Raw genomic sequence first — 26,553 nt, forward strand, 5'->3', positions numbered from 1 at the left:
CTCCACCCAGTGCCCTGGACTCGTCCTGCCACCTCCCAACCCGAGGCTCAAGGCCGGCCCTTCTCTATGGGGTCGTCTGGCTCCGTTCCCTAAGCCTCGTGGTGTGGCCCCCAACCACGGCGACAAACACCTTCACCCCGTACTCTCGCCCACCCACACTCACCCCGAACACACCCACAAGGGCGTTGACAAAAGCGCCTGCGGTGATGGGATGCACCCATATGCCGACAGGGGCTCCCTTCCACAGGGGAACCGGCTTGGTCTAAATCCAGCGACTATACTGCTGCCGCCAAACGCTGCAGCTCATCGGCTGTCCACTCTGCCTCTGAAGGAAACAAGCTGTGAACCGCACACCAAACCCTTTGCTGACAGACGCGCCCAAGCCTGGCCTGAGAGGAGACCGAGGTCGGTGATTCACCATGGCCAGAATCCATAGGAGAAGGTGAAGACAGGCTGAAGAGAGGGATGGAGTCCATCCAATAATAGATAGTAACGTGGGAATGGGGAATATTAGAAGTCATAGCCAGGTGAGGGGTGCATGTGTGTGTGTGTGTGTGTGTGTGTGACTCTGGTGTGTGTGTATGTGTGTGTGTGTGTGTGTGTGCGCGCGCGCGTGTGCGTGTGTGTGTGTGTGTTTGCTGTTAGTGGAGGGGGAGGTATCGTCGGTAACGTTCTTGCCTCTCTGTGACAGGACTGAGAGTACCGGTAATGCAATCCGAATACCATGTTGGCTGGTAGTCCACCCTGCCACGCATCTGTCTCCACACCCTGCCACTTGCATAGCTAAAGTTTCCCGGGCGGCATCCGGTTTCTGCCTGCTTTCTCACCTCCACTGCCCTTTCGACCAACTACAAGCACGTGGCCAGGTTCCTTTTCACACCTCCGCCTCCCGGCAGCCTGTCTGCTCCCCTGCGCGGTTCAAGACCCCCGCGTCCTTGAAGGCCAACGACAGGCCCACGGGCTTCGAGGGCAGCCCAGGAGCTGGCACGCAGCAGGTAAGCCATCGGGACTGGTCGCTGGCTTGAAAGGAGACGTAAGGGACGGCCAGTCCCGGCAAGTGGCCCAACTTGGAGACGGAGGGCCCTCTCCCGCGCCTTCCGCTTTCCGTCGACGCGGCCACCAGTGATGCCGCCAACCACCACCACCGCCGCCGCCGCCACAACCTGCAGCGCCATCGCCAGCACCCTGTCCACCACGGCCACCAGCACCGTCACCAGCAGCACCAGCAGCACCAGCAGCACCACCAGCACAAGCAGCAGCACCACCGCCTGAGCTGGGAAGAGAGGGTGGCTTGTCAGCCGCGAGGATTGTGGTGGCGGAAGCAGTGCCGCGCTTGAGAGTCCAAGCACGCTCGTGGCCACGGCTGCGCCGGCCAGTCGTGTTTGGGGCTGGGGCAAGCGTCGGAGCAGGAGTCGTCGCCGAAGGCCTCGAGTGGGTGGGCGCGCGAGGCCGAAAGTTTTGGCGGGGCACGAGGGTGGAGGTTGCACGCCAGGGCCTGGGGCTGCAGGTGGAGGGTACCGGGTGGCTCTTGTCGGGGCGCTGAGGTCACGGGGCGGGGGAGAAGGAGCGGACGAGTTGGCTTGGCGCGTGGGCTAAAAGGGGGGTGGTGGTGGGGTGGGGGCGGAGTGTTTGTGGACGCGCTGGGGAGGTTGGTAGGCGGAGAGGAAGAAGAAATGCTTCCCTGACCGGGAATCGAACCCGGGCCGCGGCGGTGAGAGCGCCGAATCCTAACCACTAGACCACCAGGGAGCGTCGGGCTCCGCGTCGGGCCTGCCTCTGCTCGACCCAGCCACTGGGCGCTGCCTTGGCGCCAAGGCCCGGCCTTTCCACGTCCAGCCGCCCTCCGCCCCTGGCAAGCCACGTGCCCTAGCGTTCTTCCTGCTTGCTGGCACCCTCAAAACACTGCGCGCCTCCTTCCCGCACACGCGCGAGAAGCCGCAGGCCACCTAGCTCCCTCTTTTCTGCGCCCAGCTCCCAGCTCTCCCTCACGGGCCCCGGGCGGGAGGGCCGGCCGTGGAGCTCGGCAAAAGATGGGCCCGCTGCGTTGGCCGGGAATCGAACCCGGGTCAACTGCTTGGAAGGCAGCTATGCTCACCACTATACCACCAACGCTGCACAGCCCGGGCCGCCCCGACACGCCGGCCCCGGGCTCGCCGGAGCGCGGTCTCGCCGCCGCCGCCGCTGCCCCTGCGGCGGCCGGGCGCAGCCCGGCCCCGACGCCCCGTCCGCCAGCAGCTCTGCGCTGCGTCAGGCGCCACCGTCGGCCGCCCCGGGCGCCTCAAGCGCTCCAGCCCTACGCAGCTGCCCTCGCCCCCGGCCCGAACGCTTCTGGGGCGGGGGGCGGGGTGGGGGCGCGCTGTCGCTGCCTTGCTGCTGCCGGGCCCTCGGCTGCACGCCGCGGCCCGACCCCTCCGCGGGCACGCCACCTCTGGTTCCCCGCTCGCCAAAGCCCTTCTCCAACGGCTGTTGGGCGAGGCCACTCCCCGGCACCGAAAGGGGACGGGACTCATCCGCCCCACACCCGTCCCGGCAGCCGTGAAGCTGTGCAGGTGTGCGTCGCGTCGCAAGGAGCCCACTGCGGCAGCCACTGTGGGCGGGCCGCAATGTCGTCGGGCGCTTGTGGGGTCGAGAGGAGGCCCTCGCTCGGCCGTGGCGCCCGAGCGCCCGGCGAGGAGGACGGGCAAGGGGTTGCAGGGGTGGAGGGCTGGAGGCGGTCGAGGGTGGGCAGGCCCCGCTGGAGGGCGGAGGGACGAGAAGAAGGGCCGTTGGGGCCAGGCGGCTGGACAGAGAGCGGCGCCAGCCACCAAAAAGGGGCGTGTGGCCTCCCCGTCGGGGAATCGAACCCCGGTCTCCCGCGTGACAGGCGGGGATACTCACCACTATACTAACGAGGACGGCGGCGGCCACGCGGGCGCCCGACTGCTCTCCGGCTGCCTGCAGTCGCCTACCCCCTGCCCTCGGCCCTCTGCCCACCACGGGCGCCCGCCACGTGCCCGACCCGACCCGACCCGACCCGACACCACACCAAACGCGTCATGCAAGGAGGCAGCCCGGGACCCCGCCAGGGACACGGATCCGCGTGGCGCTGGAAACTCCCAGTGCGCGCTGCCTATAGCCCCCGACGCCAGGATCGCGCCGGGAGGAGGGGGCCCGAGGGGGCCGGAGAGCTCAAGCAAGGCTGTGAGGAGGAGGTGGGCGCTCGCCGTGCCACGTCCCGGGAGAAGAGGCGGAGGGGTGGGCGCGGCCGGCGGCAGAAGCTGGCCGGACGCGGCACACGGCTGGGTCCCGGGCCAGGGGTGGGCGAGGGGGCGGCGGCGGCGGAGCCGGGCGCGACGGCTGGCCTCGCTGCCCCGTTGGCCGGCGCGCGCCCGGTCCGTCGCGCAGCCGGACGGCCGCCCCCTGGCGCAGAGCACCGCGTCGGGCCAAGGGCATCGGTGTCCGCGTCGCGTCGGGTCCCAGCCAGCCGAGCGGCGACGCGCCCAGGCCCGCCGTCAGGATGGCCGAGCGGTCTAAGGCGCTGCGTTCAGGTCGCAGTCTCCCCTGGAGGCGTGGGTTCGAATCCCACTCCTGACAAGCCAGCCTTTTTTGGCCCGCCCAACAAATGCTGCACCCGGCCCGTCCCGGGCCTGGACAACACCCTACCGCCTCACACTCCGTTCCTGCCTCGCACTCTTGCCAGCTCCCCAGACTCCGGCCCCCTCGACGCGACACCCACACGACGCCTCTCACACGCAGGACCTCCTCAGCCACAGCTGCTCTTCCTGCCCAGTCCTGTGCGCCGGCCTCACGGAAACAGCCCAGGGGGAACCCTCTGGAAACTGCCGTTCAGGACACATGCCCTCCTCGCCTTCGCAGTGCAGGCCTTCGCGGCACTTCTTTCACCCACCTTGGCGCCACAGCGCATGTTCACGCGAGAAGCCGCTGCCCCGGCCGGACCCAGCCACACCCCGGCGCGCTCCCTCAGACGGCTGTCCACGAGCCAGCAGCCACTCGGCCAAAGTGCTCCTCCTCACGACCAACGCACCGGAGCGGGACCCTTCGGGAGAGCGGCCGGCAGGAGCGCAGAAGCCAGGCTCAGACAGCGCTGGTCATTGGCGCGGCGGCGGCGGCGGCGGCGGCGCTCCCAGGCGCCCATGTCCCACACTCGCTGTCTCCTCACAGCCCGAGCTCCCATCCCCTCTCCAGCCTGCTGCCCGCCAACGCCCGGCACGAGCGAGAAAGCCAGGCGCCAGAGGGACTTTGGGCCAGGGCCGGCGGTCGCTGTGAGGAGCGTCGGAGCTCAGCCGCACCTGCCACGCGTCGCCTGCCCTGACTGGAATTCGGGCGCAGGCCAGGCTGGGTCCGGTTCCTGGCTTCCTCCGGCGACACTGACAGTCTGGCGGCGGCCCTGGACGGCAGATTCGGAAGCGCAGGTTGGGCCGAGTCCGCCTCCGTCCCTGCGTCCCTCCTTCCCTCCGACCGCGCCGTGCCCTGGGGGTCCTCCCCGTTCCCCCGGAGCCTCTCCTTCAGGTCACTCACCGCCTCCTGCTCACATGGAGCGGATGTCCATGGGCGAGCAGCGAGCCACCAGTGTCTGGCGGTTGGCGGCGAGCGCCGCTGGGGCGGCGTCGGGCGGCGGCGGCCATCGGTGCATGGGTGGTTCAGTGGTAGAATTCTCGCCTGCCACGCGGGAGGCCCGGGTTCGATTCCCGGCCCATGCAGCGACCCAGTCCCCTTTTGGTCCCGCAGCCCACAGCGGAGCTAGGCTTCCCCTCTCCCACGCTCAAGGCACCTGTCCTACCACAGCATGCTCCCACCCGCAGCCCACCGCCGCACCTTCCCTCTCCTGTCCTGCCCACGCCGGCGCCCCCTACCCTCCGTGGGACGAAAACCCCAACCCCGAGAGCCAAGCCTCCGTGACCTGACGCCTTGCGGGCTCAGCCACTCTCGCGCCCACACACCTTCCTTGTCCCTTTTCTCTTTCTTACCCTGATCCCGCTGGGGTCACACGGTGCACTGGAAGGAATACCCTACACTGGCACCCGCTCGCCCCACCTCTTCACGTTTCACCGCGCTTCCCCGCTCTCTGCCTCACTCTCCCCACACTCGGAAAGTTACACAGTGTTTGCTCAACCAGGAACCGAAAAGCTGCCGCCCCTGGGAGGGCTACATTGCACTCCCCAGGAGTGTCCCCAAAGCGTTATCCTGCACGAGGAATTCCAAAGAGGAATTCCACAATATCAGGGCAGAGTGCACTCTATGTTCACTTTACGTCCCTCAGCCGAAATATTTTTCGAACACCCGCCCGCTCCCCCACCACTAAAACCACCATCACCACCAACACCCCAACAACAAACACCACCCCCTCCCCTGAAGCCCTCCTCCCACCACTGGCACCCCACCTAGCGACACCACCCCCCAGCACCATCAAATCCTACTTTGTCAAGGGTACTGCCCTTGCGTGTGTCCGTTTGGCCTCATTTTTAATTTTTATATTTTTGAATTTTCATTTTAATAGAAGTATAGTTGATTTACATTATTGTGTTATTTTCAGGGGTACAGTAAACTGATTATCTTTTCTATACATGTGTATATATACGCATATAGATCGTTACTTTCCGTTACAGGTAATTACGAGACGTTGAATATAATTCTCGGTGCTGTGCCATAAATCCTGTTATTCGTACCCGCTAATACCAGCTCCTAATTGATCCCTCGCGTACACGTTCCCCTTGGGTAACAGTAAGGCTGTTCTCTCTATCTGTCAATCTGTTCCTGTTTTGCACAGAGGTTAACTTGTACTATTGTTTGGATTCCACATATATGTATTTTGGTCCTTCTGTCTGACTTATTATACGAGGTTCGGTGCTAGCTAGATCCATCCGTGTTACTGCAAATGACAAGCTCTCATGCTTTTTATGGCTGAGTAATATTCCATGAGATTGATTTTAATACATTGAAAATCTCTCTCTCTCTTATCTGTTTTTCTATCGATATCTATCGATCGATCTCTCTATCTTTCTATCTCTCTCTCTACCTATCTATATCTCAAATTTCCTTAAGCCAATCATCCACGGAATGACACCTGGGATTTTTTCCCCTGTCATGGCTATGGCCCACGGTGCTGCTATGAACATTGAGGTGTACGTATCTTTCCCAATTAGAGGTTTTGTCTTTTCCGCATACATACTCAGGATGGGGACGGCTGGATCATATGGTAACTCTCCATTGGTGCCTTCATTGTTGTTTTCATTGTCGTTGAAGTGTAGTTGATTTCTAAGACCGTATTAGTTTCAAGTACACAGCAAAGTGATTCGGTTTAGAATGTATACTGTATTTACAGATTATTTTCCATTATAGGGTATTCCAGGACATTGAAGTATCGTTCCCTGTGTTATTCAGCAAGTCCGTGTTGCTTCTCTATTTTGTACACAGTAGCGTGTATCTGTTAAACACATACTCCTAACTGATACCTCCAATTTTCCCTTTCCACATGCATACCCGTCACTTGGTTATCGATGTCTGCAGAGTGTTTTTCTATTTTGTACATAGACAAATGTCAATTATGTATTAGATTCCACCTGGAATTCGATATCATATAATATTTATCTTGCTCTATATCTGCCTTTCTTCACACAGTGTGATAGACTCTAGGTCCATTCATGTGGCTGCGAATGACAGTATTTCATCGTCCATTGGGGCTGAGTAATATGCGATGGTAGGTTTCTACAGCACATCTTCTTAAGTCCACCGTCCACTCATGGGCCCTTGGGTTCATTCTGGGTCTCGGCTATTGCAAATAGTGCTGCTAAGAAGTCCTTGAGGAGGGGGGCGGTGCATGTAACCTTTCGAAGTAGAGGTTTCATCTTTCCCACGTAGGTACCCAGCAGTGGGGTTGCTGGATCATATGGTAGCTCTCCTTTGGTGCCTTCATTGTTGTTGTCGTTGTCGTTGAAGTGTAGTTGATTTCCAGTCCTGTATTAGGTCGGGTGTACAGCACAGTCGTTCGGTTTGTATGTATATTGTATTTTCAGATTAGTTTCCTTCATAGGTTATTCCAAGACATTGCAGATCGTTCCCTGTTATTCCGCAAGTCCGTGTTGCTTCTCTATTTTATACACAGTAGCGTGTATCTGTTAATCCCACACTCCTAACTGATCCCTCCAGCCTTCCCTTTCCCCTCGCATAACCGTCAGTTGGTTTTCGATGTCTGTGGAGTGTGTTTCTGTTTTGTCCATAGATTCATGTCTATTATGTTTTAGATTCCACCCGGAAGTGATATTATATAATATTTATATTTCTCAGTCTGACTTACTTCACGTAATTTGATGGACTCTAGTTCCATCCATGTGGCCTCAAATGACAATATTCCATCCTCCTTTATGGCTGAGTGATATTCTACGGTATATTTATGCAACGCATCCTTTTAGATCCTTCGTCCACTCATGGGACTTTGGGTTCATCCCGGGTCTCAGCTATTGCAAATAGTGTTGCTAGGAACGTGGAGGAGGGGTGCGGTACTTGTATATTTTCGAAGCGGAGATTTCATCTTTCCCACATCTATACCCTGCAGTGGGGTTGCTGGATCATATGGTAACTCTCCTTTGAAGCCTCTTTACTTCTCGACCTCATCCTCACATGCCACTCTCCCCAACCACATCCCCTAAGCTCCACACGCCACCACACACCCCGCCACACACACACACACACACACACACACACACACACACACACACACACACACAGACCTGAGACTTGGCGGATTGAAGGTGTTTCCTGATGAGAGGTTACCTTCGTTTCTGGGGCTGTAGAATGCCCCACTCAATTCAGACCTCGCCTAGACTCTGACTCCTATCCTTGTTTCTCTCCTTCCCTTGCCTGCTTCCTACACTGCTGCCCCAGCCCCAGCCCCCTGGTTAGCCTGACCACCTCAAAGCACAGCCCACCTGTCTCGCCCTCTCACCCACCGCCCCGCTGGGGTCCTCTCCCACCATCGTCCTCGTACCACAGCCCACTCACCCCCCCTGCTTGCTATCTGCCCTTCCTCGAAGACTCCAGGCTCGCTCCCCTCTACCCGCCACCAGCCCCTAGTTCCCCAGCCCCTCTCTCACACATCCGGTGCAGAAGACTCACTTCCGCCACTCCTGGCCTCCCACGGGCTCCTCAGACCCACTCCTACTCCATGGCCACCCTCTTCCCTACATCGGACCCACCCGCACACCGCACGCAATTGGGGGGCCAAGGGCAACCGCGGGCCCAAGCTTCGGCAGAGCCCCTGCCTGAGTGGCCAACTACTCTCCTAGCCAGTTCCCCGCAAGCCCCACTCCTCTCCTTCGCACCTGCGCTCCACCCAGTGCCCTGGACTCGTCCTGCCACCTCCCAACCCGAGGCTCAAGGCCGGCCCTTCTCTATGGGGTCGTCTGGCTCCGTTCCCTAAGCCTCGTGGTGTGGCCCCCAACCACGGCGACAAACACCTTCACCCCGTACTCTCGCCCACCCACACTCACCCCGAACACACCCACAAGGGCGTTGACGAAAGCGCCTGCGGTGATGGGATGCACCCATATGCCGACAGGGGCTCCCTTCCACAGGGGAACCGGCTTGGTCTAAATCCAGCGACTATACTGCTGCCGCCAAACGCTGCAGCTCATCGGCTGTCCACTCTGCCTCTGAAGGAAACAAGCTGTGAACCGCACACCAAACCCTTTGCTGACAGACGCGCCCAAGCCTGGCCTGAGAGGAGACCGAGGTCGGTGATTCACCATGGCCAGAATCCATAGGAGAAGGTGAAGACAGGCTGAAGAGAGGGATGGAGTCCATCCAATAATAGATAGTAACGTGGGAATGGGGAATATTAGAAGTCATAGCCAGGTGAGGGGTGCATGTGTGTGTGTGTGTGTGTGTGTGTGTGTGACTCTGGTGTGTGTGTATGTGTGTGTGTGTGTGTGCGCGCGCGTGTGCGTGTGTGTGTGTGTGTTTGCTGTTAGTGGAGGGGGAGGTATCGTCGGTAACGTTCTTGCCTCTCTGTGACAGGACTGAGAGTACCGGTAATGCAATCCGAATACCATGTTGGCTGGTAGTCCACCCTGCCACGCATCTGTCTCCACACCCTGCCACTTGCATAGCTAAAGTTTCCCGGGCGGCATCCGGTTTCTGCCTGCTTTCTCACCTCCACTGCCCTTTCGACCAACTACAAGCACGTGGCCAGGTTCCTTTTCACACCTCCGCCTCCCGGCAGCCTGTCTGCTCCCCTGCGCGGTTCAAGACCCCCGCGTCCTTGAAGGCCAACGACAGGCCCACGGGCTTCGAGGGCAGCCCAGGAGCTGGCACGCAGCAGGTAAGCCATCGGGACTGGTCGCTGGCTTGAAAGGAGACGTAAGGGACGGCCAGTCCCGGCAAGTGGCCCAACTTGGAGACGGAGGGCCCTCTCCCGCGCCTTCCGCTTTCCGTCGACGCGGCCACCAGTGATGCCGCCAACCACCACCACCGCCGCCGCCGCCACAACCTGCAGCGCCATCGCCAGCACCCTGTCCACCACGGCCACCAGCACCGTCACCAGCAGCACCAGCAGCACCAGCAGCACCACCAGCACAAGCAGCAGCACCACCGCCTGAGCTGGGAAGAGAGGGTGGCTTGTCAGCCGCGAGGATTGTGGTGGCGGAAGCAGTGCCGCTTGAGAGTCCAAGCACGCTCGTGGCCACGGCTGCGCCGGCCAGTCGTGTTTGGGGCTGGGGCAAGCGTCGGAGCAGGAGTCGTCGCCGAAGGCCTCGAGTGGGTGGGCGCGCGAGGCCGAAAGTTTTGGCGGGGCACGAGGGTGGAGGTTGCACGCCAGGGCCTGGGGCTGCAGGTGGAGGGTACCGGGTGGCTCTTGTCGGGGCGCTGAGGTCACGGGGCGGGGGAGAAGGAGCGGACGAGTTGGCTTGGCGCGTGGGCTAAAAGGGGGGTGGTGGTGGGGTGGGGGCGGAGTGTTTGTGGACGCGCTGGGGAGGTTGGTAGGCGGAGAGGAAGAAGAAATGCTTCCCTGACCGGGAATCGAACCCGGGCCGCGGCGGTGAGAGCGCCGAATCCTAACCACTAGACCACCAGGGAGCGTCGGGCTCCGCGTCGGGCCTGCCTCTGCTCGACCCAGCCACTGGGCGCTGCCTTGGCGCCAAGGCCCGGCCTTTCCACGTCCAGCCGCCCTCCGCCCCTGGCAAGCCACGTGCCCTAGCGTTCTTCCTGCTTGCTGGCACCCTCAAAACACTGCGCGCCTCCTTCCCGCACACGCGCGAGAAGCCGCAGGCCACCTAGCTCCCTCTTTTCTGCGCCCAGCTCCCAGCTCTCCCTCACGGGCCCCGGGCGGGAGGGCCGGCCGTGGAGCTCGGCAAAAGATGGGCCCGCTGCGTTGGCCGGGAATCGAACCCGGGTCAACTGCTTGGAAGGCAGCTATGCTCACCACTATACCACCAACGCTGCACAGCCCGGGCCGCCCCGACACGCCGGCCCCGGGCTCGCCGGAGCGCGGTCTCGCCGCCGCCGCCGCTGCCCCTGCGGCGGCCGGGCGCAGCCCGGCCCCGACGCCCCGTCCGCCAGCAGCTCTGCGCTGCGTCAGGCGCCACCGTCGGCCGCCCCGGGCGCCTCAAGCGCTCCAGCCCTACGCAGCTGCCCTCGCCCCCGGCCCGAACGCTTCTGGGGCGGGGGGCGGGGTGGGGGCGCGCTGTCGCTGCCTTGCTGCTGCCGGGCCCTCGGCTGCACGCCGCGGCCCGACCCCTCCGCGGGCACGCCACCTCTGGTTCCCCGCTCGCCAAAGCCCTTCTCCAACGGCTGTTGGGCGAGGCCACTCCCCGGCACCGAAAGGGGACGGGACTCATCCGCCCCACACCCGTCCCGGCAGCCGTGAAGCTGTGCAGGTGTGCGTCGCGTCGCAAGGAGCCCACTGCGGCAGCCACTGTGGGCGGGCCGCAATGTCGTCGGGCGCTTGTGGGGTCGAGAGGAGGCCCTCGCTCGGCCGTGGCGCCCGAGCGCCCGGCGAGGAGGACGGGCAAGGGGTTGCAGGGGTGGAGGGCTGGAGGCGGTCGAGGGTGGGCAGGCCCCGCTGGAGGGCGGAGGGACGAGAAGAAGGGCCGTTGGGGCCAGGCGGCTGGACAGAGAGCGGCGCCAGCCACCAAAAAGGGGCGTGTGGCCTCCCCGTCGGGGAATCGAACCCCGGTCTCCCGCGTGACAGGCGGGGATACTCACCACTATACTAACGAGGACGGCGGCGGCCACGCGGGCGCCCGACTGCTCTCCGGCTGCCTGCAGTCGCCTACCCCCTGCCCTCGGCCCTCTGCCCACCACGGGCGCCCGCCACGTGCCCGACCCGACCCGACCCGACCCGACACCACACCAAACGCGTCATGCAAGGAGGCAGCCCGGGACCCCGCCAGGGACACGGATCCGCGTGGCGCTGGAAACTCCCAGTGCGCGCTGCCTATAGCCCCCGACGCCAGGATCGCGCCGGGAGGAGGGGGCCCGAGGGGGCCGGAGAGCTCAAGCAAGGCTGTGAGGAGGAGGTGGGCGCTCGCCGTGCCACGTCCCGGGAGAAGAGGCGGAGGGGTGGGCGCGGCCGGCGGCAGAAGCTGGCCGGACGCGGCACACGGCTGGGTCCCGGGCCAGGGGTGGGCGAGGGGGCGGCGGCGGCGGAGCCGGGCGCGACGGCTGGCCTCGCTGCCCCGTTGGCCGGCGCGCGCCCGGTCCGTCGCGCAGCCGGACGGCCGCCCCCTGGCGCAGAGCACCGCGTCGGGCCAAGGGCATCGGTGTCCGCGTCGCGTCGGGTCCCAGCCAGCCGAGCGGCGACGCGCCCAGGCCCGCCGTCAGGATGGCCGAGCGGTCTAAGGCGCTGCGTTCAGGTCGCAGTCTCCCCTGGAGGCGTGGGTTCGAATCCCACTCCTGACAAGCCAGCCTTTTTTGGCCCGCCCAACAAATGCTGCACCCGGCCCGTCCCGGGCCTGGACAACACCCTACCGCCTCACACTCCGTTCCTGCCTCGCACTCTTGCCAGCTCCCCAGACTCCGGCCCCCTCGACGCGACACCCACACGACGCCTCTCACACGCAGGACCTCCTCAGCCACAGCTGCTCTTCCTGCCCAGTCCTGTGCGCCGGCCTCACGGAAACAGCCCAGGGGGAACCCTCTGGAAACTGCCGTTCAGGACACACGCCCTCCTCGCCTTCGCAGTGCAGGCCTTCGCGGCACTTCTTTCACCCACCTTGGCGCCACAGCGCATGTTCACGCGAGAAGCCGCTGCCCCGGCCGGACCCAGCCACACCCCGGCGCGCTCCCTCAGACGGCTGTCCACGAGCCAGCAGCCACTCGGCCAAAGTGCTCCTCCTCACGACCAACGCACCGGAGCGGGACCCTTCGGGAGAGCGGCCGGCAGGAGCGCAGAAGCCAGGCTCAGACAGCGCTGGTCATTGGCGCGGCGGCGGCGGCGGCGGCGGCGCTCCCAGGCGCCCATGTCCCACACTCGCTGTCTCCTCACAGCCCGAGCTCCCATCCCCTCTCCAGCCTGCTGCCCGCCAACGCCCGGCACGAGCGAGAAAGCCAGGCGCCAGAGGGACTTTGGGCCAGGGCCGGCGGTCGTTGTGAGGAGCGTCGGAGCTCAGCCGCACCTGCCACGCGTCGCCTGCCCTGACTGGAATTCGGGCGCAGGCCAGGCTGGGTCCGGTTCCTGGCTTCCTCCGGCGACACTGACAGTCTGGCGGCGGCCCTGGACGGCAGATTCGGAAGCGCAGGTTGGGCCGAGTCCGCCTCCGTCCCTGCGTCCCTCCTTCCCTCCGACCGCGCCGCGCCCTGGGGGTCCTCCCCGTTCCCCCGGAGCCTCTCCTTCAGGTCACTCACCGCCTCCTGCTCACATGGAGCGGATGTCCATGGGCGAGCAGCGAGCCACCAGTGTCTGGCGGTTGGCGGCGAGCGCCGCTGGGGCGGCGTCGGGCGGCGGCGGCCATCGGTGCATGGGTGGTTCAGTGGTAGAATTCTCGCCTGCCACGCGGGAGGCCCGGGTTCGATTCCCGGCCCATGCAGCGACCCAGTCCCCTTTTGGTCCCGCAGCCCACAGCGGAGCTAGGCTTCCCCTCTCCCACGCTCAAGGCACCTGTCCTACCACAGCATGCTCCCACCCGCAGCCCACCGCCGCACCTTCCCTCTCCTGTCCTGCCCACGCCGGCGCCCCCTACCCTCCGTGGGACGAAAACCCCAACCCCGAGAGCCAAGCCTCCGTGACCTGACGCCTTGCGGGCTCAGCCACTCTCGCGCCCACACACCTTCCTTGTCCCTTTTCTCTTTCTTACCCTGATCCCGCTGGGGTCACACGGTGCACTGGAAGGAATACCCTACACTGGCACCCGCTCGCCCCACCTCTTCACGTTTCACCGCGCTTCCCCGCTCTCTGCCTCACTCTCCCCACACTCGGAAAGTTACACAGTGTTTGCTCAACCAGGAACCGAAAAGCTGCCGCCCCTGGGAGGGCTACATTGCACTCCCCAGGAGTGTCCCCAAAGCGTTATCCTGCACGAGGAATTCCAAAGAGGAATTCCACAATATCAGGGCAGAGTGCACTCTATGTTCACTTTACGTCCCTCAGCCGAAATATTTTTCGAACACCCGCCCGCTCCCCCACCACTAAAACCACCATCACCACCAACACCCCAACAACAAACACCACCCCCTCCCCTGAAGCCCTCCTCCCACCACTGGCACCCCACCTAGCGACACCACCCCCCAGCACCATCAAATCCTACTTTGTCAAGGGTACTGCCCTTGCGTGTGTCCGTTTGGCCTCATTTTTAATTTTTATATTTTTGAATTTTCATTTTAATAGAAGTATAGTTGATTTACATTATTGTGTTATTTTCAGGGGTACAGTAAACTGATTATCTTTTCTATACATGTGTATATATACGCATATAGATCGTTACTTTCCGTTACAGGTAATTACGAGACGTTGAATATAATTCTCGGTGCTGTGCCATAAATCCTGTTATTCGTACCCGCTAATACCAGCTCCTAATTGATCCCTCGCGTACACGTTCCCCTTGGGTAACAGTAAGGCTGTTCTCTCTATCTGTCAATCTGTTCCTGTTTTGCACAGAGGTTAACTTGTACTATTGTTTGGATTCCACATATATGTATTTTGGTCCTTCTGTCTGACTTATTATACGAGGTTCGGTGCTAGCTAGATCCATCCGTGTTACTGCAAATGACAAGCTCTCATGCTTTTTATGGCTGAGTAATATTCCATGAGATTGATTTTAATACATTGAAAATCTCTCTCTCTCTTATCTGTTTTTCTATCGATATCTATCGATCGATCTCTCTATCTTTCTATCTCTCTCTCTACCTATCTATATCTCAAATTTCCTTAAGCCAATCATCCACGGAATGACACCTGGGATTTTTTCCCCTGTCATGGCTATGGCCCACGGTGCTGCTATGAACATTGAGGTGTACGTATCTTTCCCAATTAGAGGTTTTGTCTTTTCCGCATACATACTCAGGATGGGGACGGCTGGATCATATGGTAACTCTCCATTGGTGCCTTCATTGTTGTTTTCATTGTCGTTGAAGTGTAGTTGATTTCTAAGACCGTATTAGTTTCAAGTACACAGCAAAGTGATTCGGTTTAGAATGTATACTGTATTTACAGATTATTTTCCATTATAGGGTATTCCAGGACATTGAAGTATCGTTCCCTGTGTTATTCAGCAAGTCCGTGTTGCTTCTCTATTTTGTACACAGTAGCGTGTATCTGTTAAACACATACTCCTAACTGATACCTCCAATTTTCCCTTTCCACATGCATACCCGTCACTTGGTTATCGATGTCTGCAGAGTGTTTTTCTATTTTGTACATAGACAAATGTCAATTATGTATTAGATTCCACCTGGAATTCGATATCATATAATATTTATCTTGCTCTATATCTGCCTTTCTTCACACAGTGTGATAGACTCTAGGTCCATTCATGTGGCTGCGAATGACAGTATTTCATCGTCCATTGGGGCTGAGTAATATGCGATGGTAGGTTTCTACAGCACATCTTCTTAAGTCCACCGTCCACTCATGGGCCCTTGGGTTCATTCTGGGTCTCGGCTATTGCAAATAGTGCTGCTAAGAAGTCCTTGAGGAGGGGGGCGGTGCATGTAACCTTTCGAAGTAGAGGTTTCATCTTTCCCACGTAGGTACCCAGCAGTGGGGTTGCTGGATCATATGGTAGCTCTCCTTTGGTGCCTTCATTGTTGTTGTCGTTGTCGTTGAAGTGTAGTTGATTTCCAGTCCTGTATTAGGTCGGGTGTACAGCACAGTCGTTCGGTTTGTATGTATATTGTATTTTCAGATTAGTTTCCTTCATAGGTTATTCCAAGACATTGCAGATCGTTCCCTGTTATTCCGCAAGTCCGTGTTGCTTCTCTATTTTATACACAGTAGCGTGTATCTGTTAATCCCACACTCCTAACTGATCCCTCCAGCCTTCCCTTTCCCCTCGCATAACCGTCAGTTGGTTTTCGATGTCTGTGGAGTGTGTTTCTGTTTTGTCCATAGATTCATGTCTATTATGTTTTAGATTCCACCCGGAAGTGATATTATATAATATTTATATTTCTCAGTCTGACTTACTTCACGTAATTTGATGGACTCTAGTTCCATCCATGTGGCCTCAAATGACAATATTCCATCCTCCTTTATGGCTGAGTGATATTCTACGGTATATTTATGCAACGCATCCTTTTAGATCCTTCGTCCACTCATGGGACTTTGGGTTCATCCCGGGTCTCAGCTATTGCAAATAGTGTTGCTAGGAACGTGGAGGAGGGGTGCGGTACTTGTATATTTTCGAAGCGGAGATTTCATCTTTCCCACATCTATACCCTGCAGTGGGGTTGCTGGATCATATGGTAACTCTCCTTTGAAGCCTCTTTACTTCTCGACCTCATCCTCACATGCCACTCTCCCCAACCACATCCCCTAAGCTCCACACGCCACCACACACCCCGCCACACACACACACACACACACACACACACACACACACACACACACACACACACACAGACCTGAGACTTGGCGGATTGAAGGTGTTTCCTGATGAGAGGTTACCTTCGTTTCTGGGGCTGTAGAATGCCCCACTCAATTCAGACCTCGCCTAGACTCTGACTCCTATCCTTGTTTCTCTCCTTCCCTTGCCTGCTTCCTACACTGCTGCCCCAGCCCCAGCCCCCTGGTTAGCCTGACCACCTCAAAGCACAGCCCACCTGTCTCGCCCTCTCACCCACCGCCCCGCTGGGGTCCTCTCCCACCATCGTCCTCGTACCACAGCCCACTCACCCCCCCTGCTTGCTATCTGCCCTTCCTCGAAGACTCCAGGCTCGCTCCCCTCTACCCGCCACCAGCCCCTAGTTCCCCAGCCCCTCTCTCACACATCCGGTGCAGAAGACTCACTTCCGCCACTCCTGGCCTCCCACGGGCTCCTCAGACCCACTCCTACTCCATGGCCACCCTCTTCCCTACATCGGACCCACCCGCACACCGCACGCAATTGGGGGGCCAAGGGCAACCGCGGGCCCAAGCTTCGGCAGAGCCCCTGCCTGAGTGGCCAACTACTCTCCTAGCCAGTTCCCCGCAAGCCCCACTCCTCTCCTTCGCACCTGCGCTCCACCCAGTGCCCTGGACTCGTCCTGCCACCTCCCAACCCGAGGCTCAAGGCCGGCCCTTCTCTATGGGGTCGTCTGGCTCCGTTCCCTAAGCCTCGTGGTGTGGCCCCCAACCACGGCGACAAACACCTTCACCCCGTACTCTCGCCCACCCACACTCACCCCGAACACACCCACAAGGGCGTTGACGAAAGCGCCTGCGGTGATGGGATGCACCCATATGCCGACAGGGGCTCCCTTCCACAGGGGAACCGGCTTGGTCTAAATCCAGCGACTATACTGCTGCCGCCAAACGCTGCAGCTCATCGGCTGTCCACTCTGCCTCTGAAGGAAACAAGCTGTGAACCGCACACCAAACCCTTTGCTGACAGACGCGCCCAAGCCTGGCCTGAGAGGAGACCGAGGTCGGTGATTCACCATGGCCAGAATCCATAGGAGAAGGTGAAGACAGGCTGAAGAGAGGGATGGAGTCCATCCAATAATAGATAGTAACGTGGGAATGGGGAATATTAGAAGTCATAGCCAGGTGAGGGGTGCATGTGTGTGTGTGTGTGTGTGTGTGTGTGTGACTCTGGTGTGTGTGTATGTGTGTGTGTGTGTGTGCGCGCGCGTGTGCGTGTGTGTGTGTGTGTTTGCTGTTAGTGGAGGGGGAGGTATCGTCGGTAACGTTCTTGCCTCTCTGTGACAGGACTGAGAGTACCGGTAATGCAATCCGAATACCATGTTGGCTGGTAGTCCACCCTGCCACGCATCTGTCTCCACACCCTGCCACTTGCATAGCTAAAGTTTCCCGGGCGGCATCCGGTTTCTGCCTGCTTTCTCACCTCCACTGCCCTTTCGACCAACTACAAGCACGTGGCCAGGTTCCTTTTCACACCTCCGCCTCCCGGCAGCCTGTCTGCTCCCCTGCGCGGTTCAAGACCCCCGCGTCCTTGAAGGCCAACGACAGGCCCACGGGCTTCGAGGGCAGCCCAGGAGCTGGCACGCAGCAGGTAAGCCATCGGGACTGGTCGCTGGCTTGAAAGGAGACGTAAGGGACGGCCAGTCCCGGCAAGTGGCCCAACTTGGAGACGGAGGGCCCTCTCCCGCGCCTTCCGCTTTCCGTCGACGCGGCCACCAGTGATGCCGCCAACCACCACCACCGCCGCCGCCGCCACAACCTGCAGCGCCATCGCCAGCACCCTGTCCACCACGGCCACCAGCACCGTCACCAGCAGCACCAGCAGCACCAGCAGCACCACCAGCACAAGCAGCAGCACCACCGCCTGAGCTGGGAAGAGAGGGTGGCTTGTCAGCCGCGAGGATTGTGGTGGCGGAAGCAGTGCCGCTTGAGAGTCCAAGCACGCTCGTGGCCACGGCTGCGCCGGCCAGTCGTGTTTGGGGCTGGGGCAAGCGTCGGAGCAGGAGTCGTCGCCGAAGGCCTCGAGTGGGTGGGCGCGCGAGGCCGAAAGTTTTGGCGGGGCACGAGGGTGGAGGTTGCACGCCAGGGCCTGGGGCTGCAGGTGGAGGGTACCGGGTGGCTCTTGTCGGGGCGCTGAGGTCACGGGGCGGGGGAGAAGGAGCGGACGAGTTGGCTTGGCGCGTGGGCTAAAAGGGGGGTGGTGGTGGGGTGGGGGCGGAGTGTTTGTGGACGCGCTGGGGAGGTTGGTAGGCGGAGAGGAAGAAGAAATGCTTCCCTGACCGGGAATCGAACCCGGGCCGCGGCGGTGAGAGCGCCGAATCCTAACCACTAGACCACCAGGGAGCGTCGGGCTCCGCGTCGGGCCTGCCTCTGCTCGACCCAGCCACTGGGCGCTGCCTTGGCGCCAAGGCCCGGCCTTTCCACGTCCAGCCGCCCTCCGCCCCTGGCAAGCCACGTGCCCTAGCGTTCTTCCTGCTTGCTGGCACCCTCAAAACACTGCGCGCCTCCTTCCCGCACACGCGCGAGAAGCCGCAGGCCACCTAGCTCCCTCTTTTCTGCGCCCAGCTCCCAGCTCTCCCTCACGGGCCCCGGGCGGGAGGGCCGGCCGTGGAGCTCGGCAAAAGATGGGCCCGCTGCGTTGGCCGGGAATCGAACCCGGGTCAACTGCTTGGAAGGCAGCTATGCTCACCACTATACCACCAACGCTGCACAGCCCGGGCCGCCCCGACACGCCGGCCCCGGGCTCGCCGGAGCGCGGTCTCGCCGCCGACGCCGCTGCCCCTGCGGCGGCCGGGCGCAGCCCGCCCCCGACGCCCCGTCCGCCAGCAGCTCTGCGCTGCGTCAGGCGCCACCGTCGGCCGCCCCGGGCGCCTCAAGCGCTCCAGCCCTACGCAGCTGCCCTCGCCCCCGGCCCGAACGCTTCTGGGGCGGGGGGCGGGGTGGGGGCGCGCTGTCGCTGCCTTGCTGCTGCCGGGCCCTCGGCTGCACGCCGCGGCCCGACCCCTCCGCGGGCACGCCACCTCTGGTTCCCCGCTCGCCAAAGCCCTTCTCCAACGGCTGTTGGGCGAGGCCACTCCCCGGCACCGAAAGGGGACGGGACTCATCCGCCCCACACCCTTCCCGGCAGCCGTGAAGCTGTGCAGGTGTGCGTCGCGTCGCAAGGAGCCCACTGCGGCAGCCACTGTGGGCGGGCCGCAAAGTCGTCGGGCGCTTGTGGGGTCGAGAGGAGGCCCTCGCTCGGCCGTGGCGCCCGAGCGCCCGGCGAGGAGGACGGGCAAGGGGTTGCAGGGGTGGAGGGCTGGAGGCGGTCGAGGGTGGGCAGGCCCCGCTGGAGGGCGGAGGGACGAGAAGAAGGGCCGTTGGGGCCAGGCGGCTGGACAGAGAGCGGCGCCAGCCACCAAAAAGGGGCGTGTGGCCTCCCCGTCGGGGAATCGAACCCCGGTCTCCCGCGTGACAGGCGGGGATACTCACCACTATACTAACGAGGACGGCGGCGGCCACGCGGGCGCCCGACTGCTCTCCGGCTGCCTGCAGTCGCCTACCCCCTGCCCTCGGCCCTCTGCCCACCACGGGCGCCCGCCACGTGCCCGACCCGACCCGACCCGACCCGACACCACACCAAACGCGTCATGCAAGGAGGCAGCCCGGGACCCCGCCAGGGACACGGATCCGCGTGGCGCTGGAAACTCCCAGTGCGCGCTGCCTATAGCCCCCGACGCCAGGATCGCGCCGGGAGGAGGGGGCCCGAGGGGGCCGGAGAGCTCAAGCAAGGCTGTGAGGAGGAGGTGGGCGCTCGCCGTGCCACGTCCCGGGAGAAGAGGCGGAGGGGTGGGCGCGGCCGGCGGCAGAAGCTGGCCGGACGCGGCACACGGCTGGGTCCCGGGCCAGGGGTGGGCGAGGGGGCGGCGGCGGCGGAGCCGGGCGCGACGGCTGGCCTCGCTGCCCCGTTGGCCGGCGCGCGCCCGGTCCGTCGCGCAGCCGGACGGCCGCCCCCTGGCGCAGAGCACCGCGTCGGGCCAAGGGCATCGGTGTCCGCGTCGCGTCGGGTCCCAGCCAGCCGAGCGGCGACGCGCCCAGGCCCGCCGTCAGGATGGCCGAGCGGTCTAAGGCGCTGCGTTCAGGTCGCAGTCTCCCCTGGAGGCGTGGGTTCGAATCCCACTCCTGACAAGCCAGCCTTTTTTGGCCCGCCCAACAAATGCTGCACCCGGCCCGTCCCGGGCCTGGACAACACCCTACCGCCTCACACTCCGTTCCTGCCTCGCACTCTTGCCAGCTCCCCAGACTCCGGCCCCCTCGACGCGACACCCACACGACGCCTCTCACACGCAGGACCTCCTCAGCCACAGCTGCTCTTCCTGCCCAGTCCTGTGCGCCGGCCTCACGGAAACAGCCCAGGGGGAACCCTCTGGAAACTGCCGTTCAGGACACACGCCCTCCTCGCCTTCGCAGTGCAGGCCTTCGCGGCACTTCTTTCACCCACCTTGGCGCCACAGCGCATGTTCACGCGAGAAGCCGCTGCCCCGGCCGGACCCAGCCACACCCCGGCGCGCTCCCTCAGACGGCTGTCCACGAGCCAGCAGCCACTCGGCCAAAGTGCTCCTCCTCACGACCAACGCACCGGAGCGGGACCCTTCGGGAGAGCGGCCGGCAGGAGCGCAGAAGCCAGGCTCAGACAGCGCTGGTCATTGGCGCGGCGGCGGCGGCGGCGGCGGCGCTCCCAGGCGCCCATGTCCCACACTCGCTGTCTCCTCACAGCCCGAGCTCCCATCCCCTCTCCAGCCTGCTGCCCGCCAACGCCCGGCACGAGCGAGAAAGCCAGGCGCCAGAGGGACTTTGGGCCAGGGCCGGCGGTCGTTGTGAGGAGCGTCGGAGCTCAGCCGCACCTGCCACGCGTCGCCTGCCCTGACTGGAATTCGGGCGCAGGCCAGGCTGGGTCCGGTTCCTGGCTTCCTCCGGCGACACTGACAGTCTGGCGGCGGCCCTGGACGGCAGATTCGGAAGCGCAGGTTGGGCCGAGTCCGCCTCCGTCCCTGCGTCCCTCCTTCCCTCCGACCGCGCCGCGCCCTGGGGGTCCTCCCCGTTCCCCCGGAGCCTCTCCTTCAGGTCACTCACCGCCTCCTGCTCACATGGAGCGGATGTCCATGGGCGAGCAGCGAGCCACCAGTGTCTGGCGGTTGGCGGCGAGCGCCGCTGGGGCGGCGTCGGGCGGCGGCGGCCATCGGTGCATGGGTGGTTCAGTGGTAGAATTCTCGCCTGCCACGCGGGAGGCCCGGGTTCGATTCCCGGCCCATGCAGCGACCCAGTCCCCTTTTGGTCCCGCAGCCCACAGCGGAGCTAGGCTTCCCCTCTCCCACGCTCAAGGCACCTGTCCTACCACAGCATGCTCCCACCCGCAGCCCACCGCCGCACCTTCCCTCTCCTGTCCTGCCCACGCCGGCGCCCCCTACCCTCCGTGGGACGAAAACCCCAACCCCGAGAGCCAAGCCTCCGTGACCTGACGCCTTGCGGGCTCAGCCACTCTCGCGCCCACACACCTTCCTTGTCCCTTTTCTCTTTCTTACCCTGATCCCGCTGGGGTCACACGGTGCACTGGAAGGAATACCCTACACTGGCACCCGCTCGCCCCACCTCTTCACGTTTCACCGCGCTTCCCCGCTCTCTGCCTCACTCTCCCCACACTCGGAAAGTTACACAGTGTTTGCTCAACCAGGAACCGAAAAGCTGCCGCCCCTGGGAGGGCTACATTGCACTCCCCAGGAGTGTCCCCAAAGCGTTATCCTGCACGAGGAATTCCAAAGAGGAATTCCACAATATCAGGGCAGAGTGCACTCTATGTTCACTTTACGTCCCTCAGCCGAAATATTTTTCGAACACCCGCCCGCTCCCCCACCACTAAAACCACCATCACCACCAACACCCCAACAACAAACACCACCCCCTCCCCTGAAGCCCTCCTCCCACCACTGGCACCCCACCTAGCGACACCACCCCCCAGCACCATCAAATCCTACTTTGTCAAGGGTACTGCCCTTGCGTGTGTCCGTTTGGCCTCATTTTTAATTTTTATATTTTTGAATTTTCATTTTAATAGAAGTATAGTTGATTTACATTATTGTGTTATTTTCAGGGGTACAGTAAACTGATTATCTTTTCTATACATGTGTATATATACGCATATAGATCGTTACTTTCCGTTACAGGTAATTACGAGACGTTGAATATAATTCTCGGTGCTGTGCCATAAATCCTGTTATTCGTACCCGCTAATACCAGCTCCTAATTGATCCCTCGCGTACACGTTCCCCTTGGGTAACAGTAAGGCTGTTCTCTCTATCTGTCAATCTGTTCCTGTTTTGCACAGAGGTTAACTTGTACTATTGTTTGGATTCCACATATATGTATTTTGGTCCTTCTGTCTGACTTATTATACGAGGTTCGGTGCTAGCTAGATCCATCCGTGTTACTGCAAATGACAAGCTCTCATGCTTTTTATGGCTGAGTAATATTCCATGAGATTGATTTTAATACATTGAAAATCTCTCTCTCTCTTATCTGTTTTTCTATCGATATCTATCGATCGATCTCTCTATCTTTCTATCTCTCTCTCTACCTATCTATATCTCAAATTTCCTTAAGCCAATCATCCACGGAATGACACCTGGGATTTTTTCCCCTGTCATGGCTATGGCCCACGGTGCTGCTATGAACATTGAGGTGTACGTATCTTTCCCAATTAGAGGTTTTGTCTTTTCCGCATACATACTCAGGATGGGGACGGCTGGATCATATGGTAACTCTCCATTGGTGCCTTCATTGTTGTTTTCATTGTCGTTGAAGTGTAGTTGATTTCTAAGACCGTATTAGTTTCAAGTACACAGCAAAGTGATTCGGTTTAGAATGTATACTGTATTTACAGATTATTTTCCATTATAGGGTATTCCAGGACATTGAAGTATCGTTCCCTGTGTTATTCAGCAAGTCCGTGTTGCTTCTCTATTTTGTACACAGTAGCGTGTATCTGTTAAACACATACTCCTAACTGATACCTCCAATTTTCCCTTTCCACATGCATACCCGTCACTTGGTTATCGATGTCTGCAGAGTGTTTTTCTATTTTGTACATAGACAAATGTCAATTATGTATTAGATTCCACCTGGAATTCGATATCATATAATATTTATCTTGCTCTATATCTGCCTTTCTTCACACAGTGTGATAGACTCTAGGTCCATTCATGTGGCTGCGAATGACAGTATTTCATCGTCCATTGGGGCTGAGTAATATGCGATGGTAGGTTTCTACAGCACATCTTCTTAAGTCCACCGTCCACTCATGGGCCCTTGGGTTCATTCTGGGTCTCGGCTATTGCAAATAGTGCTGCTAAGAAGTCCTTGAGGAGGGGGGCGGTGCATGTAACCTTTCGAAGTAGAGGTTTCATCTTTCCCACGTAGGTACCCAGCAGTGGGGTTGCTGGATCATATGGTAGCTCTCCTTTGGTGCCTTCATTGTTGTTGTCGTTGTCGTTGAAGTGTAGTTGATTTCCAGTCCTGTATTAGGTCGGGTGTACAGCACAGTCGTTCGGTTTGTATGTATATTGTATTTTCAGATTAGTTTCCTTCATAGGTTATTCCAAGACATTGCAGATCGTTCCCTGTTATTCCGCAAGTCCGTGTTGCTTCTCTATTTTATACACAGTAGCGTGTATCTGTTAATCCCACACTCCTAACTGATCCCTCCAGCCTTCCCTTTCCCCTCGCATAACCGTCAGTTGGTTTTCGATGTCTGTGGAGTGTGTTTCTGTTTTGTCCATAGATTCATGTCTATTATGTTTTAGATTCCACCCGGAAGTGATATTATATAATATTTATATTTCTCAGTCTGACTTACTTCACGTAATTTGATGGACTCTAGTTCCATCCATGTGGCCTCAAATGACAATATTCCATCCTCCTTTATGGCTGAGTGATATTCTACGGTATATTTATGCAACGCATCCTTTTAGATCCTTCGTCCACTCATGGGACTTTGGGTTCATCCCGGGTCTCAGCTATTGCAAATAGTGTTGCTAGGAACGTGGAGGAGGGGTGCGGTACTTGTATATTTTCGAAGCGGAGATTTCATCTTTCCCACATCTATACCCTGCAGTGGGGTTGCTGGATCATATGGTAACTCTCCTTTGAAGCCTCTTTACTTCTCGACCTCATCCTCACATGCCACTCTCCCCAACCACATCCCCTAAGCTCCACACGCCACCACACACCCCGCCACACACACACACACACACACACACACACACACACACACACACACACAGACCTGAGACTTGGCGGATTGAAGGTGTTTCCTGATGAGAGGTTACCTTCGTTTCTGGGGCTGTAGAATGCCCCACTCAATTCAGACCTCGCCTAGACTCTGACTCCTATCCTTGTTTCTCTCCTTCCCTTGCCTGCTTCCTACACTGCTGCCCCAGCCCCAGCCCCCTGGTTAGCCTGACCACCTCAAAGCACAGCCCACCTGTCTCGCCCTCTCACCCACCGCCCCGCTGGGGTCCTCTCCCACCATCGTCCTCGTACCACAGCCCACTCACCCCCCCTGCTTGCTATCTGCCCTTCCTCGAAGACTCCAGGCTCGCTCCCCTCTACCCGCCACCAGCCCCTAGTTCCCCAGCCCCTCTCTCACACATCCGGTGCAGAAGACTCACTTCCGCCACTCCTGGCCTCCCACGGGCTCCTCAGACCCACTCCTACTCCATGGCCACCCTCTTCCCTACATCGGACCCACCCGCACACCGCACGCAATTGGGGGGCCAAGGGCAACCGCGGGCCCAAGCTTCGGCAGAGCCCCTGCCTGAGTGGCCAACTACTCTCCTAGCCAGTTCCCCGCAAGCCCCACTCCTCTCCTTCGCACCTGCGCTCCACCCAGTGCCCTGGACTCGTCCTGCCACCTCCCAACCCGAGGCTCAAGGCCGGCCCTTCTCTATGGGGTCGTCTGGCTCCGTTCCCTAAGCCTCGTGGTGTGGCCCCCAACCACGGCGACAAACACCTTCACCCCGTACTCTCGCCCACCCACACTCACCCCGAACACACCCACAAGGGCGTTGACAAAAGCGCCTGCGGTGATGGGATGCACCCATATGCCGACAGGGGCTCCCTTCCACAGGGGAACCGGCTTGGTCTAAATCCAGCGACTATACTGCTGCCGCCAAACGCTGCAGCTCATCGGCTGTCCACTCTGCCTCTGAAGGAAACAAGCTGTGAACCGCACACCAAACCCTTTGCTGACAGACGCGCCCAAGCCTGGCCTGAGAGGAGACCGAGGTCGGTGATTCACCATGGCCAGAATCCATAGGAGAAGGTGAAGACAGGCTGAAGAGAGGGATGGAGTCCATCCAATAATAGATAGTAACGTGGGAATGGGGAATATTAGAAGTCATAGCCAGGTGAGGGGTGCATGTGTGTGTGTGTGTGTGTGTGTGTGTGTGTGTGACTCTGGTGTGTGTGTATGTGTGTGTGTGTGTGCGCGCGCGCGCGCGCGTGTGCGTGTGTGTGTGTGTGTTTGCTGTTAGTGGAGGGGGAGGTATCGTCGGTAACGTTCTTGCCTCTCTGTGACAGGACTGAGAGTACCGGTAATGCAATCCGAATACCATGTTGGCTGGTAGTCCACCCTGCCACGCATCTGTCTCCACACCCTGCCACTTGCATAGCTAAAGTTTCCCGGGCGGCATCCGGTTTCTGCCTGCTTTCTCACCTCCACTGCCCTTTCGACCAACTACAAGCACGTGGCCAGGTTCCTTTTCACACCTCCGCCTCCCGGCAGCCTGTCTGCTCCCCTGCGCGGTTCAAGACCCCCGCGTCCTTGAAGGCCAACGACAGGCCCACGGGCTTCGAGGGCAGCCCAGGAGCTGGCACGCAGCAGGTAAGCCATCGGGACTGGTCGCTGGCTTGAAAGGAGACGTAAGGGACGGCCAGTCCCGGCAAGTGGCCCAACTTGGAGACGGAGGGCCCTCTCCCGCGCCTTCCGCTTTCCGTCGACGCGGCCACCAGTGATGCCGCCAACCACCACCACCGCCGCCGCCGCCACAACCTGCAGCGCCATCGCCAGCACCCTGTCCACCACGGCCACCAGCACCGTCACCAGCAGCACCAGCAGCACCAGCAGCACCACCAGCACAAGCAGCAGCACCACCGCCTGAGCTGGGAAGAGAGGGTGGCTTGTCAGCCGCGAGGATTGTGGTGGCGGAAGCAGTGCCGCTTGAGAGTCCAAGCACGCTCGTGGCCACGGCTGCGCCGGCCAGTCGTGTTTGGGGCTGGGGCAAGCGTCGGAGCAGGAGTCGTCGCCGAAGGCCTCGAGTGGGTGGGCGCGCGAGGCCGAAAGTTTTGGCGGGGCACGAGGGTGGAGGTTGCACGCCAGGGCCTGGGGCTGCAGGTGGAGGGTACCGGGTGGCTCTTGTCGGGGCGCTGAGGTCACGGGGCGGGGGAGAAGGAGCGGACGAGTTGGCTTGGCG

At 60.5% G+C, this 26,553-nt stretch overlaps 15 non-coding genes across 15 annotated transcripts; 6 read left to right on the plus strand and 9 right to left on the minus strand.

Annotated features, from left to right (window-relative positions):
- Positions 1-1,677: 1,677 nt before the first annotated feature.
- TRNAE-CUC (transfer RNA glutamic acid (anticodon CUC)) lies at positions 1,678-1,749 on the minus strand. The gene has a single exon. It is a non-coding gene; the product is annotated as a tRNA-Glu (tRNA).
- A 291-nt stretch (positions 1,750-2,040) lies between these two features.
- On the minus strand, positions 2,041-2,112 carry TRNAG-UCC (transfer RNA glycine (anticodon UCC)). Its single transcript has one exon. It is a non-coding gene; the product is annotated as a tRNA-Gly (tRNA).
- A 710-nt stretch (positions 2,113-2,822) lies between these two features.
- TRNAD-GUC (transfer RNA aspartic acid (anticodon GUC)) lies at positions 2,823-2,894 on the minus strand. Its single transcript has one exon. It is a non-coding gene; the product is annotated as a tRNA-Asp (tRNA).
- A 596-nt stretch (positions 2,895-3,490) lies between these two features.
- Positions 3,491-3,573, plus strand: TRNAL-CAG (transfer RNA leucine (anticodon CAG)). Its single transcript has one exon. It is a non-coding gene; the product is annotated as a tRNA-Leu (tRNA).
- Positions 3,574-4,629: 1,056 nt separating this feature from the next.
- TRNAG-GCC (transfer RNA glycine (anticodon GCC)) lies at positions 4,630-4,700 on the plus strand. The gene has a single exon. It is a non-coding gene; the product is annotated as a tRNA-Gly (tRNA).
- A 5,296-nt stretch (positions 4,701-9,996) lies between these two features.
- TRNAE-CUC (transfer RNA glutamic acid (anticodon CUC)) lies at positions 9,997-10,068 on the minus strand. Its single transcript has one exon. It is a non-coding gene; the product is annotated as a tRNA-Glu (tRNA).
- A 291-nt stretch (positions 10,069-10,359) lies between these two features.
- TRNAG-UCC (transfer RNA glycine (anticodon UCC)) lies at positions 10,360-10,431 on the minus strand. Its single transcript has one exon. It is a non-coding gene; the product is annotated as a tRNA-Gly (tRNA).
- Positions 10,432-11,141: 710 nt separating this feature from the next.
- TRNAD-GUC (transfer RNA aspartic acid (anticodon GUC)) lies at positions 11,142-11,213 on the minus strand. Its single transcript has one exon. It is a non-coding gene; the product is annotated as a tRNA-Asp (tRNA).
- Positions 11,214-11,809: 596 nt separating this feature from the next.
- TRNAL-CAG (transfer RNA leucine (anticodon CAG)) lies at positions 11,810-11,892 on the plus strand. Its single transcript has one exon. It is a non-coding gene; the product is annotated as a tRNA-Leu (tRNA).
- A 1,056-nt stretch (positions 11,893-12,948) lies between these two features.
- TRNAG-GCC (transfer RNA glycine (anticodon GCC)) lies at positions 12,949-13,019 on the plus strand. The gene has a single exon. It is a non-coding gene; the product is annotated as a tRNA-Gly (tRNA).
- Positions 13,020-18,319: 5,300 nt separating this feature from the next.
- Positions 18,320-18,391, minus strand: TRNAE-CUC (transfer RNA glutamic acid (anticodon CUC)). The gene has a single exon. It is a non-coding gene; the product is annotated as a tRNA-Glu (tRNA).
- A 291-nt stretch (positions 18,392-18,682) lies between these two features.
- TRNAG-UCC (transfer RNA glycine (anticodon UCC)) lies at positions 18,683-18,754 on the minus strand. Its single transcript has one exon. It is a non-coding gene; the product is annotated as a tRNA-Gly (tRNA).
- Positions 18,755-19,464: 710 nt separating this feature from the next.
- TRNAD-GUC (transfer RNA aspartic acid (anticodon GUC)) lies at positions 19,465-19,536 on the minus strand. Its single transcript has one exon. It is a non-coding gene; the product is annotated as a tRNA-Asp (tRNA).
- Positions 19,537-20,132: 596 nt separating this feature from the next.
- Positions 20,133-20,215, plus strand: TRNAL-CAG (transfer RNA leucine (anticodon CAG)). The gene has a single exon. It is a non-coding gene; the product is annotated as a tRNA-Leu (tRNA).
- A 1,056-nt stretch (positions 20,216-21,271) lies between these two features.
- On the plus strand, positions 21,272-21,342 carry TRNAG-GCC (transfer RNA glycine (anticodon GCC)). Its single transcript has one exon. It is a non-coding gene; the product is annotated as a tRNA-Gly (tRNA).
- The last annotated feature ends 5,211 nt before the right edge of the window (positions 21,343-26,553 follow it).

The sequence above is a fragment of the Camelus dromedarius genome, chromosome 23 (assembly GCF_036321535.1).
Source record: "Camelus dromedarius isolate mCamDro1 chromosome 23, mCamDro1.pat, whole genome shotgun sequence".
Taxonomy (NCBI): Eukaryota; Metazoa; Chordata; class Mammalia; order Artiodactyla; family Camelidae; genus Camelus; species Camelus dromedarius.